We start from the raw sequence: 14,756 nt of genomic DNA on the forward strand, positions 1-14,756 counted from the left end.
GAAGGAGGTACTCACAATGCATGTAAATGAAATAATGAGATATTTTTATATCGCTTCTATTCATTCACATGCTATTCATTACCTGAGCAATCCAGGCTGGAAATGAAACTTTTACATTCACACTCCCACAAGCAAAAAGCTGAGGCAGCAAAACTAAAGTTCAATTAGCAGTTACCTGGCAGCTTAATTAGCAATTCCCTTCAATGAGCTCCACCTGGGCTGTTATAGCCCACTGGCTCTGGGATAGTTCAGCAGCAGCAGCAGCAGCTAGCTGGGTTATTTGGCTCGGTACTGTTATCATGAGAAATGGAAACAGTGCTAAAGTAATTATTCTTCAGGACATGAGAAAAATTAGTGTTTTGACTAATGAAACATGGTAAGTGATGAAGCCTCCATTAATATTATCAATTTTTTTTTAATGTGTTGGATGATGAAGCATTAAGGTTTCTATAGCATTTGCTGATTTCAGCTCTTAGGAATACTGACCTTTTAAATCTCGTTGTTCAAGTGACTGTATCCTAAATTGCTATTCTTGAGAGTTTTTCACAGGTTTAAACACAACATTAGGGAAACAAATTCTTCAAACTTGACCCTCTGAAGAGCTGAGTGACAACAATAACCCTGTAGCTATTTCTATTACCATTTGCTGATTGGATTTTTTTTTTTTTTTACCAGGAAATAAGGGTTAGATATGAGACAAATATTAATTTGTTCAAAGCAGCATCCAGTTAGAGGTATGAGCAAAGAAAGTATTATGTCCAAGGAAAGTATTGTCAAAGCAGCAGGTCCACAGATCATCTGTAACTTTGAAAGCAGCTCTGTTTCAGCTATTTCATATCTCCATCTGGTTCCCTCATTGTCAGAAAAGCAACTGCACATAAATAAATCTTCAATGAATGATGCAGGAAGTTTTTGTCTTTTGAACAATATTCAGTCAGATATTTTTTTGTTTGCTTTTATGAATGATTCTGCATTTAACAGGCAGATAATTCTGAAGAAACTGTTTAAATCACCTCATACAGAAGCCCTCACCAAAGCCCAAGCTGATTTTGCCTGACTTAAGCCTATAAATCTTCATGTCACGTCTCTCATTTTATGACTTTTCAGGACAAGAAATTAGCAGATTTAAAGCATGTGAAGGAATGACCTTCCTCTTTTCCTCTTATTGAAAAGAAACATTGAAAATATTCTCCAATCTCAAATCCAAAATGCGTAGCAAAACACAATTTTCCTCTTGTAAAGTGCAGCAAAGTCAATCAACATAGTCTAAATAAAATTTCTTTTGTCTAATTTTTCTTTCTGCCATCTCACTCTCTCTAGTCCTTTTCTCTGTCCTCAAGGATGGAGGCAAAATACAAGGACAAAAGCTATGGAGCATCCTCTGACCTTTCCTGATGCTGTTTCCCATGTGGCACTAGCACAATGGAGGACACTGACCACTATCCAGTCGGGCTGCTGCGAATATTTTTGTCCATGCTTGGACTGACAGTGACCACGCAAGCCAACAATTAGAGAGCACATAACCTGGGAGACCATTCAGAGCTTGACTGGGAAAATTTGCACTGGGAACATTTTCATTCTTCATAGAATACTGTGGAAAAGCCCAGAATAGCCACCAGGTTACAATGCCACGCACAGCCAGAGGACCCCTCCACTGCCTTGCCTGGGTGACAGAAATGGCACAGCTCTGCCAAAGTAGTGTTCTCAGCTAAAATGCCTGTCAGTGTCCACAGAGTGTCCCTCCTCACAAAACTCCCAGGGTGACCCATGACTAGCATCAGTCCACGGTGACAGCTCAGAGTGGCTGGTACAAGACAGAGTGAAAACTCTGCTAGGATTAAAAATGTAATAACAGTAACCATAGAGACATTTTCCACCTGTATTTCTCTGAGATAAGGTATTACAAGAATTTCTTACAGAAGCAACAGCATGTGGTACCGTCTCCCAGGTGACAGAACCTGAGGAAGTGGTCTCAAATTTCACCAGAGGAGGTTTCAGCTGGATATGAATTAAAAAAATTTCATGGAAAGGGTTGTAAAGCACTGAAACAGACTGACCAGGGCAGTGGTGGGGCCACAGTGCCTGGAAACATCCAAAAAATGTGTGGATATAGCACTTGAGGATGTGGTTGCATGCTGGACATGGTGCTGGGTTGACATTTGGACTTGATAAACATAGAGGTCTTTTCCACCCTGAATAGTTCTATGATTCCATAATAGCAGAATCATGTTAGATAGAGTAAGGTTGGGTTAATTTGTACATCAAAAGTAGCTGTCATTAGAGAAAGGCTGTGCAATTAACAGGGCTGTTTTTATAAGCTCCAATTTGTTCAGAACCACTTCTGATGGTATGAAAACCCAAATGGTAACAAAGTTTGCTGCAACAACAGCAGACCAAGCCCAACCTCTTCCAAAACACTGGATTACCCTTCATCCTCAGTCTGTTGTATAATAATGTAATGTATTTTAAAACCAGATTGCTGTGCCCGGCTGTTTCAGCTTCATGTTTGAGTTTCTTCGTTCACTAAATATTTCACTGTTTCCCAGTGCAGCACACATACTAGGGCTTTTTGGCATGGATTTTTCCTTCTTGGCTCTGTCTCTCTGGTCTCTCCATGACCTAGCCTCAGCTGGCCCCTCAAACGCTTCTTTCCAGCATAGGCTCTCTAAAATCTTCTGCTCCAGAATCTCTTTCTAATCCATTCTCTTCAACAAGCTGGACTTCATCCTTGCTCAGCTGCATAGCTTCACTTAACATAGAGTTTGCACCTTTTTTAGTCCAATTTACGTGGATAGCCAGTATTACACTGTCTCAGTCGTCAGAGGTGACGTGTGGTGGGGAAGAGTCCAACTGGTCAGTGGCTTGGATCCAGAATCCTTGAGCTTCATCTCACCTACACTATATTTAATCAGTTCCATCTAATTTCTCTAGTATCTAATTTTACATCATTAACAGTCTCAAGGTCTTCACTATGTCAGGGGCTCTAGTAAAATAAACAGGAGTTCATATCCTTTTTCTTTAATATCTGTGCTTTAAGCTAGAGCAAGGAGACCACAGTCAGATTACAGACCACAAGTGGCTTCACACCAGGGCTGTTTTTCTGTTCAAAAAGGTCATTACCCAGGCAGCCACTAAAAATTTGATCCATGGTTTCACACAGTAGAACTTGACACACTGCATGTGTAATATGCATTAATATGTAATATGGATTTACTTGTAAAGACATTTCTAAAAAAAAAACCAAAACCATACTGTGTCTATTGTACCCCCAAGCTGCATATGATAGCAGCCAGGATTTCCTTCCACATAAATGTAGGGAGCTAAATTTTCCAGGTACTTTTGGGGGTGAGGAATTGACCATCATATCCTGATCTGATCTAGTTCTGTTTTAGCACCCATGTGCAGAACTCGGTGGGTGAGGGTGTGAGCATGAAAGGCATTAAAATATTTGCATTTATATGTGGTGTATATTTTTAACTTTCTTAAAGGCAGAGTACAGTATAACGTCAGATGCCATTTCCCCTCTCCCAGAACAGTATAGTTGCAAAGAGCTTAATCTCCTGCTAACACTCTACTGGCTCCACAATTTAGAGTGCACAGGGAGCCAGCAGCAGTGGATTTCACTGCTGTAGTGTAATTCTCAGCTGACATAGTCCCTGCACAGAACTGTGTTTCTGTCCTGCCTTTTTAACTGATTGTTCATCAAATTATTGCGTTACTGCATGGTAAGCAACCACCAGCAGGAGTAACACAGCTGTCTGGAGAACTCCTGGACTGCATGGTTAGAGGTGATACAAGCAGGACACAGGATTGTGGCAGAGAGGTGTGAGTGTGAACATGAAACACCTATGAGCATTGACACAGTACTGCTTAAGCTGTCAAAACACAGTCACATTTAAGAAAGCACAGTCTGAAAGCTGAGGTTCAGCCACTCGCAGTTTTAACCTTAAATGGAGGAGACATCTGATGCTCATATGAAACAGGAATGGTCACCACTGGCTGAGGTGCAGCAGGTAGACCCCTGCTTGGAGAAGTGTTTTGCTGATATTACCTGAGGTGCAAATTTCATTAGAGAGCAGTGACTGAGGCCGCTCTGGGGCTAAATGGGTACAATTTTGTGTCTTCTGGAACCACTGAGATTTGTTTAATATTCCTGTGTGTGCTCTTTTCCCTATCAATGGACTCCGGAAATATCTCTGCAATGAGTAGGTCCTTTCAGTCACCAGCCTGCTTGAATGTTATTGGTAACTGTAAGGATGTCATCCCCAGAGGTTGTCTTTGTTTATTTTTAATGGGAAAATAATATATTTATTTTTTCCATGAATCAGAAGAATGACTCCCTCCTTCTGCTATGGTAGGATGTATGCAGCATGGTATGACACTGTCCTTTTCAGCCACACACTCTCTTCTAGAAACAAATCTGCTACTATTTTAAACTCTTCTTTCATATTAATAACTCATGACATACTAATTAATCTCAACTTTACCCTTTTTGCAATACAATAATCATAATCTTTGATTTTACACATGAAAGAACTTGAGGTAACTATGCCCTATTCCCACTTTTTCCATACTGTACTATCTTTGTCACTTTCTTCCTTACACAAATTACACATAGAAAGATTAAAGTGGCCACACCAAAGCAATTATAAAGCCCCCTGAAGCCTCTCTTGCCTTTTGTGGGGATACATTTGGAGAGTCACTCATCTCAGCCTTTTCCACACAGAGCAGTGGTGGTATTTCAGGACAATGTTCCCATCCACTCCATCAGCCCCTCTGAAGTGCAGTAGAGAAGATCACCCTGGTATGCAGGCTGCTCGTTGGCCAGCGAAAAGAGAAATCTGATGCTTGTTCTTTTATGCAGAAAGAGAAATTACATTTACCAGACATCTTAATGAACAGTAAATTTTGACAGACTGAACCGTAATTTTTTTCTAGCCTTAGTTTTTTTATCAAAGTGCATGACACACAGCCTCTAAAAACCATTTGAAAACAGTAAAGAGAGATCCTTGGTTACTAATTTTAGATGGATTATCATGATTTTAGTAGTGCATCTCACCTACTCTGTCAGGAACACTTATTTCCCACTTGGCATTCTGGTGCTGATGGCTTGATTTATGGGATGATTTGCAGTTGAGAAGGACTTGGGCATTTTTCCACTCCAGGAGTGGATGTTGGGTGCCATTTTCTGAGGTTGGCAGACCAGCCAAACCCCAGCCTAACACTGCAGCTGCTGACCTCAGGGCCAGTTGCAGTGTTTCTCAGCTCCAGACCACTGCCCTCTAAGGCTGCTTGGATTTACAAACATGCCTGGCTTTTCTAGGACAGGCAGTTATTCCTGGAACCTTAACTCCTTCTGTCCCAAAAACTAAGAGCACTGCAGATTAACTTTGAGTTTTGCCAGCAAATTTGTTCCCTCACAAGATGAGAAGGTAGAAAGTGAGAAGGTAGAAATGAAATGTCAGCTGTGAAGGAGGTGAATTTTTTGAAAAGGAGACAGACACACTGGTTATTTGTGAAGCAGTGGGGACCTTGGTGGCTGTGAAAGTAACTCATTCACATTTAAATGGCATTTCACATTCAGAAAATACCTTTTCCTTAACTGTGAGGAGTGATCATTCTGTGTCAGCGTTGAAATTGGTCAACAGTCTGTAAATAGTCTCTCCTGGGACCCATGCCATAGCTCCGTAGAGGATTAAAATAATTTAGTGTTTGGCACTCTCAGATTATGCTCACAAACATTTTTTTAATCTCTCCCTCTCCGTATTCTCATTGTGTGAATGGAAAGACAAATGTAAGAACATTGAAATATGATGTTTTTGAGAACATGGATCTGGACTTGTGCCCTGTGTCACTTCAAATTCTCTGCCTCTAGATCACACATAAACTGCTCAGCTGCTCAATATATCATATCTAGCCTTAAAGTCTGGGCTCACTCTCCCCAACCTCTAATAGACCCTGTGAGAAATACAAGCACAGCTTTACACTCTATCTCAGTTGTTTCCAAAACCCAAGTAACTGTTGCAATAAAGAGAGAAGAAATGAGTTTAAAAGGAGAAAATAAATTGAGTCTGTCAAACCAAATAGCAAGTGGGCTAGCTGGTTAGTTAAATAATTTTTATTGGCTTTTTCCAACTAATCTGCCCACAGGATTTATTAGTCTTCTACTATATCCTCAAATAAAGCATCTGACTTTAGTTCCAGTTTATGCTTTAGCCATTAATAATTTTGTACAACCTAGAGAGCATTTATATTATTTATTAATTTTATCTAACCATAATTACAGTCATTGTGGCTCTTTAATCAAAAGTTACTCCAGGCCAAGTTTCCAGAATTCAAATTGTGTTTCATCATTTTTACAGAGAGGGCTTTTGGACTGTTTGTTTCCTTACTCAAGGGCTTCCCCCTGGCCAGAAAACGTTATGAAGAAGGAATAATTAGAATGGGTTGTGCCCTGGCCCCATGCAAAAGAGAAACACTGCCATGTCTTGTTATTCTATTAGCATGACTGTCAGAGTCACTCCAGCTTGGGCCATTCAGGTTTGCACCAATGTCCACACACAATTCTCATCGTGCCAGAGCCAGGGCACACAAGGAGAGAGGAGGCAAAAAGGCACTTTGCATCTCTCACCTCTCTGTTTTCTGCAGTAACGTTGAGATCAAAGCTTCTGTTTTTGAGGCTATGGATGCACTTGCCGCTCCACGGTCTATGGTAATGAGCCAACAAGTACATCCTTCTGCTGCCCACTTCTGCGTTGTTCCGTGGCTGTGAAAATGAGAAGTTTGAGTTACATAAAAAGACGTCATCTTTACTTTTCTCATAGTTTTCAAATCTGGATCTTGTCAGTTTGCTGAAGAGCAGACAGTATGTGGCTCTCAATCTTCAAAGTCATTCCTTCATACTGTAGTTTTGTCTTTTCAAAGTTTAGAGCAGCTGCTAACCTCCAGCCATTCAGGAGATGGCACAGACTGAAATCTCTTGTGTTGTTCAGGAATCCTACAACTCATTACTTTGAAGTGGGCAGGAGAAAGTTTCCTCCATTCATGTATGCCACAGGAAAGGTTTCAGTGAGTCAACTCTTTGCAGTATAGAAATGGCACTGCTGTAGGCTACAGAGAGGGACAAATCCATGTGGTACTTTGGCTGCTTCTCCTTTTCTCTTTATCAAAACTTTTAAGTTGGATAGGCTGTTAGGAAAGAAATCTGACCCAGCTTATCTAAATGCAGAGAATCTTCTTCAAAGAAGATCTCAAGGCATTTGTATGTGGTAGGTTCAATGCTCCACTAATATATCTGAGAGAAAATTTTCCATTCATAAAAGTAATATTAATCTATATAAGGTAATCAGATAGCATTCAGATAAGATTAACTTACTCTATGTAGGTTAAATTCATATATTCATTTGCTGCTGGTGAACAAGCTGGCTTTAGGACCGTTGCCCATGTGAGGCCATAATGATTTCTTATTTTGCAGTCATCTGAGTTTCTACTTTTTCCAGCTTTTTAATAAGTCCAGCATTAGCCTAAAGTCTTTCTACTCCTTCAGTTGTAAGTTGTTCCCTATATTGTGGCCCCAAGATAATTCTAATTACTCAGACATGTTCATGCATAAAGTCTTGCAGAATGGATTAATATTTAATTTTAATTTTAGATCCTGAATTTGAAATTCATGTCTATATCCCTAAAAATCCGAACCTGGTCACATCTCTGGGGTGTGGAGAGGTGATTGCTCAGCAGGGATGTGAAACCACTGCCTGCTGATTGACCTGCCCTGGGATCCCAGTGTTTCCCCACAGCCCTTCTCAGGGATCATGATGGTTCGCCACAACACTAGATTTCATCACCTGAGGTCTTCTGAGATACATAGAAGGCAGTCAGGAATTTAGAAGAGCCAAAAAAGTCTTTGAACATCATGGAGACTGCAGATTTAGACTTTTGGAGAGGGGCTGAGGGAACTAACAAACAAAGCCAGGGAAAGAGAGCAAGGGAATAAACAGACACCAAAAGGGAGCAAACCACAGTGCCTGGCATGGATGCTTGCAGATAGAGGCATGATCTGTTGCTTGCTCAGACTCATAAGTAAGGTCCATGGTGTGGGTATGAGGCCCTGGGGGTGGGCTCAGCAGTCCTGACACTGCTCCTGGAGCTGGCAGTGACACCAACTCCATCCCAGTGGCATCTGTGCCACAGCCCAAATGCACAGCACAAGAGGTGAGGTGGCAAGTGTAGGTGCAAATACTGAAGAGATTCCATGCAGGCAGTGACAGGCAGAGAGCAGCAAGCAGAGCCTTCCCATCCCAAATGCAACACTCTTTACAGGATGCTGCAGTCTGTCGTCTTCTACCCATGATAAACCCAAAACCAGTTGATCCCAGAGCAGGAGAGCTCTCACAGAAGGTGTACAGGTTATATGTTATATGTCAGACAGCATCAACACAAGCCCTGGGAACTTTTGTGTCTTAAGTTCACCTTATGCTGCAGGTAGCCACCACCACAGCTGATGGCCATCCACAGCTTCATAGGGTTTATGCACCCATCCATCACTGCAGGCTCTGCTGGGCCAGACACAGCCACAGCCCAGGGAAATCACAGGGAAAAACAACACGGGTAGGATGGGAAAATAAATTTTTTGAAGGAAGGTATGTGCTATGACAGGCTTTTTTGCTATTTTCTTTTCTTTAAAGCAAATAATAAAAAAGTAGTTATTAACAATGGCAGTATTAAAATTGTAGAAAAGAGAAGATACTCTTATATGAAAAATAAAGCATATAATAAAATTATAATGAAACTACAATAAAGGTGTGCAAATTCTGTAACATTTTTCAAGTTACAGTGACATTAATAAACACAGTGCTAAGGGCTTGAATCAAATATAATTATCTTGTTCTTTTAACCACTTAGTTTTCAATCTCATCTGTTTTAAAACCTCAGTTTCAGTAATATCTCAGTCATCCCAATTAAATCAACAGGACTAAGGGCTAAATCCTTTCTGCAAAATACTGCTTTTTTTCAAATCACCACATTGCATGGCATTTGAGACATTTAAAAATAAATATAGACTGGACAAATGAATATGATATATATTAACAAAAAATTATAAAATAAAAATATAAATTCCATGACTGCTGCTGTACTGTTAAGTAACTATTATGTTAAATGTAAGAAAAAAGCTATCATTTTATACTTAAAAATAAACACCAGCTTGCAAACTAGCCACGATCTGAAGACAGCTATTAAATGTTGTTAAAGCCTTTAGACTCCATGCTCCTTTACTCCACAGGGGAGAGAATGCTGGATGAGCAGGAGAGAATCCCAGGACATCTGATAGCCAGCAAGAGACAGAGAGAAAGAGGGAGCACAGGGTGGCTCTTATCTAGAAAAAGAAATAGCAGCTGACGCAGCTGTGAACAGGCTTATATTATTTTATTTCCAATGTACAACTGACATGCTTAGCAAACATTTCTTGAGATTTGAGGGCTCTATCTCCCAAGCATTGCAAGTAGGATGAGCTTGGGTACCCACTGCCTCCCCCTGCACCTCAAGGTTATTAAAAGAATGAAGATGTAGGCATGGATTTAATGCCACTGGAACCTGTTCAATTCCCTGGATTGAATTGTACCTAGTCACAATGAGTCCTGTAAATTTTTTGCTCAGGGACAGCCATTAAACTTCATTAACTTGCAGTCCCTACTAACTTCCACTGAAGTCAGAGCCGTGACCTGTCCCCAGAGACACCCAAACCCTGACGCAGGCAAGCTCTTACTGCAGCACAGCTTGGTCTGAGCTTCTGGCTGGGCCATGGCTGCAGTGTCAGTGATCCCCATCAGGAGGGGACAATCCTGACTGAATCCATCACTAGACTTTGCCCCTCTAAAGTGGTTTGTAGAAAAACTCTGGGAATACTGCAGTTGTAGAGGCACAGGAAGACTAGCAAGAGGTGCTGCAGCAGGGGAGCACTGTTACCTTGTGCCATTTACTATCTTTTGCATGACTGCTGCCTGTACTGAAAAAGCTGAAATTCCTCCCAGAGGGAGACAATATGCCATGCTGGCGGGGGCTGGCATGGCAGAGAAAGGCCAGGGGGCTCTCACTGCTCCCCATAAAACCCATCATCCACCACTTGCCTGTGCCTCTGCCTCTCATGGTATGACAGGTTTTAATGTATGAAACCCATGAGAGAGCAATGGAGGAGGCCAGCTTTGGAGTTTAGGTTTGTCTGACAGCCACAAGCACAGCTGAAGAGCAAAGAAAAAGGACCATAGTTAATCTCTTGCACGTAGCTCTAGTTCTAACTTTCTCAAAAGCAGCCACTGAAATACTTCACTGATGATGGGAAAAGGACGAGGAGGATGTTTTCACTTTTACAAAGTGTAAGCTTTTTTCTATTTGTCATACAGCTATAAATTATTGCTTGGTTTTCTGTTTTTGCAGGAGAGACCAGATACACATCAGAAAGTCTGCAATGCAAACAGGGCATTTTAGGCCATGGAGATACCTGTCTTCACCCTGACTTCCATTAAAATTTTGCCTTAAATCTGGCTCCTGCTCTATGTGTCCTCATCTTCCCTTCTCTTCTCACAGACTGCTATCAAATTTTCCATTGCTCAGCCTTTCCCACTGCAGGTTTTCATGCCCCCCTTTCCACTGTGATTTCCCCAGCCCTTAGCTTGTCTGCTGTCTCTTTTCCCTTTCCTTATAGTTACAGATATATTCTACACATCTTTTTGAGCTACAACATTTCCCTCTTCTCTTCTGCCAATACTCTCATTCAGAGCCTTCTTTCACTGGTTCCTCATCAATTTCCTCCCTGTTAACGAGTTTTCATGCTCCCATCTCACACTGCACTGTTACCCTACTGCACAGCACCCCATTTAACTTGAAGCTGGGCACATCCTTGTACTGCTTAAACCTACATGCACTGTTTTATTAAAACATTTCAAAGAACCCATAAGGGCATCTTTACCACAAACACCTGCAAACAGCCCACCCTCCCCTTCTCCTTGCTGAAATCACATGCTTTATTCTTCATCTGACCTCTTTACTCTTTCTATTATATCCTCCCTGATGATTTAATGTTATTCTTTGAGTCCTGTTCTCATATAGTTTGGTTTTTGCCTCTCTTCCCAAAGAAAAGGATTCTTGGGAAAAAAAAACATGATCTTGGAACCCATGTTTCACATTTTACTACGTTTCTTCCCTGGATCATGAAATTAATTGAACCCTCAGTTGTTGCCCTAGTCTGCAATTATTATTTCCAGCTTTGGCCTGGATCTTTTCCAAGCTGCTTTTTATTTTCACCAGCCTTCACAAACCACTTGGAGCTTCCAGCCTCATCTTGGCTTTATTCCAGGGCCTGAGGAGGCTCTTTCTGCTGTTCTTGCACAGTCACATATGGCTGCTCCATCTTGTGCTGCCTCCCCCTGCCCAACTGCCCACCACACCGTGTTTCATGGTGTATTCTCTCCCATTGATCTCCTCCCTCTTCCCACCAACTCTAGTGATGCTCTTAGACAGTATTCTGGGTATTCTCCTTCCCTCTCCAGTTTTCTGGGTGATCTAAGCCACACATGTGTGTGTCCAGGGCATTGCATTTCAATCTGGGCTCCTTTTCTCCAGTCTAGGATCTGACTGTCTCTGAAGCTCTCTGTTCATCTCTAACTATTGACAAGAAGAGGGGTAGTTAGGGAAAATTAATGTCACACAAAGCAGGCAGCAAATGCACATAAAAACTTCTCTCTCTGGGCTTCTTCAGCCTCATGATGCTGATTGGAATTTTTAAGCCTTGCTGGGGCAGCAATGGGCACTTCCTGTGATTGAATAACAGCTTCTGACACAAGTAGGGAGAAAACCTGGGGTGAAGAGTTACAGACATTATTGCACCCTGTCACTTCTGATGAGAAAAAAATAGTGGTAACCTGAAGTGCTGTTGGGAAAGCAGGATGCACACAGTGAAAGTGTGTGTCGTGTCTTGTTTTCCTGTAGACATGATCCAGCACCAGAATGGGAGAGAGAACTGTTGATGTGGGATACAAGTGAAAGCAACAGCATCCCCTGGTCCCTGGAGATGTGCTATGGCAGTTTAGTGGTGACAGGGAAGGAGCAGCTCACAGGAGAGAGCAGTGTGAGTCCTGCTGCACTGAGAGGGCTTCTCTGTTGTGCTTAAAGGGAGTAGGTGACATTTGCCCGTGGCACATCTTCCTGACAGGCACCAGGGTGTTCCTCAGGCCTGGCTCACAGCAGACCTCACAAAGTGGAGACTAATATTCTTCTTTATGTTATGAAGTGCATCCTTTTACTGGCGGGATTTTGGCAAGAGTCCTCTACAAAGGCCAAAAGGCTATGGAGGGACAAAGCAGCAGCTCTATAGGAGCAGTCTATAGGGAATGTTTAAATAGAAGCAAAAAAATGTCATGACATCTCTGCTCTTTTTTGATTCAAATACAGAAAATCTGATCAACAGGATGGACAGCTCTTAAAAAAGAAAAGAGGCAAACGTTTTCCAGGAGCACCTGTATCATATGCTCTTTCCCCTCTTATGGGAAAGAAGAAACACCCCAGGGAAAATAAAGATTATTCTACCTAAGTATGTCAGAGGCATACTTTCCAAGAAGCTAGGAGGTAGTGGATGCTATCTGGAGTTTAGATAATAACCATTAATATTCCAGATAAAATGCCTAGAAGGAAGGCAAGCCTGCACTAAAATATTCAGTTTCTTTACTGGATAGCACTGATTCCTTCTATTAAACAGGCACTCCTCAATGACTGCAGCTTTACCACCCCAGCTTTTTCCCTGCCTATTTTAGTGTGCAGGATGCCTGGTGCACTCTGATTTTGTAACCAACCATATTTTTGATTTTATTGTGACCTTGTGGACTCCTCCCAGCGCCATTATCTGCACTGAGCACTTATCTCAGATCAACCTTGGCACCATCATTGATGTTCTTTGCTCCCAGAATCAAAGCTGCTTGAGTTTCTGACACTCCTGTGCAAACCCATGCTCAAAATGAGCCTCCTTTCCAGACAGTCAGAAATTCCTATGGAGTCTCCCATTTGCCTTTGTCTTGGCAGAGGTGACCAAGCACAGATTTCCAGGGGCAGCTGAAGAAGCTGTATCCTGACTGGCTGTTCAGCTTGCAAGCTTGCACAGCATCTGCTCCCTTACCACAGGAGATGACCACAACTGCAGAGAGGCTGTTCCTGCAGACAGGTTTTGTGCACTACAGTCTGTGGTGATTCAGCCATTTGCTTTCATAAATGAGCTTAGTGAATTAGTTAACTTTATTTTAAATGAAGTATGCCAAGTGAATCCACCAGCTTCAGTAACTCTTACTAATAATAGTACTTTTCCTTTATTCCCCTGGCTTATTATTAGTAAAAAAATGACACAATTTGCTGAAAGTATTCAGCTTATTAAAGCTTAAAGTCCACAGCTACGGTGTGGAGAGTTTCAGCCTGGAGGAAAATTTTCCAAAGCTACTAGTACATGAAAACCTGGCTCTATGATGGAACTAGAATCTTAAGCAACATCACTAAGGCACTGCTACAGTAATGCAGCCTGGAGACAACCATTCTCTCTCAGTGCAGTTGTTTAGTTGTACATTGCTCTGCCACAGATAATTCCATCTGTGGCTCAAAACCAGGACACCCGTGATCTGTCCTCTAAACCCTGGTGCATCCTTGGGCAGATAGACTAAAGAGAAGGGAAGGTAGAGAGCATTTTCTTCTTTCATACGGTGTCCCTATCAGTGGAACTGATGCCCTAAGATGAAGATATCCTAGAGAGTATTCAGGGAAGCCCATGGGAGGAGCAGAGCCTCATTTGACACAGGAAACAGCAGCCACAATTTCCTGATTTGGTTTGAGTTACTGCGGTGATGCTCGAGCAGCTCCGTTCCCTGAGGTGCAGGTGATATTTGTGTGGATGCAGATTTTAACCTTTTTAATCTTTACTTTGTTTCCATTTTCAAAAGGCCACAAGATTATTTGCATGATTAGTCAATTTGAGTAGAACAAAGAGCAGGCACATACCAAAAGAAAGGAAAAACAAGGAGTTATCCTAGGGCTGTTTCTGCCATCCTGGAACACTGCATGATAGCAGAATATGGAGAAAGGAAGTGCAGGGGTAACTGCATTCTGAAATGCTGAATTTTCCTTTGCAAAGAAAGGAAAGCACTAGTAAAGATATATTATTTCTTCCTCTCTGTCTCCTTGGTGAGAATTTCACTTTCTGACACCAAGCTTTCTGAACTTTCTGTGGCTGCTTTCTGACACCAGGCTGAACAGAACCGTGATTGCATCAGCACTGTTACAATGGCAGGTTTGCAAAGGGGAGGGACTTTCCTCCAAGGCTTCAGACTTTATACTTGTCTCCCATCACGACAGAGCTCCTTGCAGGGTATGTGTTGGAATTCCTCTGCGAGATCCCTCAGGCTTTTTGTCATCATTCTATTTTTTTTTTCCAATCTTTTTCTTGAGTAAGAGCTCTCTCTCCACCAGTAGCAGGTAACCCAAGCACTTGATTCCTATGAAACATTTCTGGAAAAGCAACATCTCCTATGTAGTAGTTTCACCTCAATCCCATTATTCACTTCCTTCCCTTTTCCCATTGATGTATTTGCAACTCAGATACCTCTAAGGGAATGGGTTTGTCAGTCTCTTCCCTGCACCATGAAGTAAGGGCTGTGTGCAGGGCAGAGACTGACAAACTTGTCATGGCCTACCATCATCAGAAGGGTTTTGCAAATCAGGAGGAACAG

At 41.9% G+C, this 14,756-nt stretch overlaps 1 long non-coding RNA gene across 2 annotated transcripts; it reads left to right on the forward strand.

Moving 5' to 3' along the window:
• The first annotated feature begins 230 nt into the window (after positions 1-230).
• LOC147654723 (uncharacterized) lies at positions 231-10,539 on the forward strand. 2 transcript variants are annotated; one of them, XR_015282992.1, is made up of 2 exons: positions 231-376; positions 1,321-1,935. It is a non-coding gene; the product is annotated as an uncharacterized LOC147654723 (long non-coding RNA). The 2 variants fall into 2 exon arrangements; XR_015282993.1 differs by lacking the exon at positions 1,321-1,935 and adding an exon at positions 10,432-10,539 and having other exon boundaries at positions 239-376.
• The last annotated feature ends 4,217 nt before the right edge of the window (positions 10,540-14,756 follow it).

The sequence above is a fragment of the Cyanistes caeruleus genome, chromosome 2 (assembly GCF_971803275.1).
Source record: "Cyanistes caeruleus chromosome 2, bCyaCae1.hap1.1, whole genome shotgun sequence".
In the NCBI taxonomy this organism is placed as follows: domain Eukaryota; kingdom Metazoa; phylum Chordata; class Aves; order Passeriformes; family Paridae; genus Cyanistes; species Cyanistes caeruleus.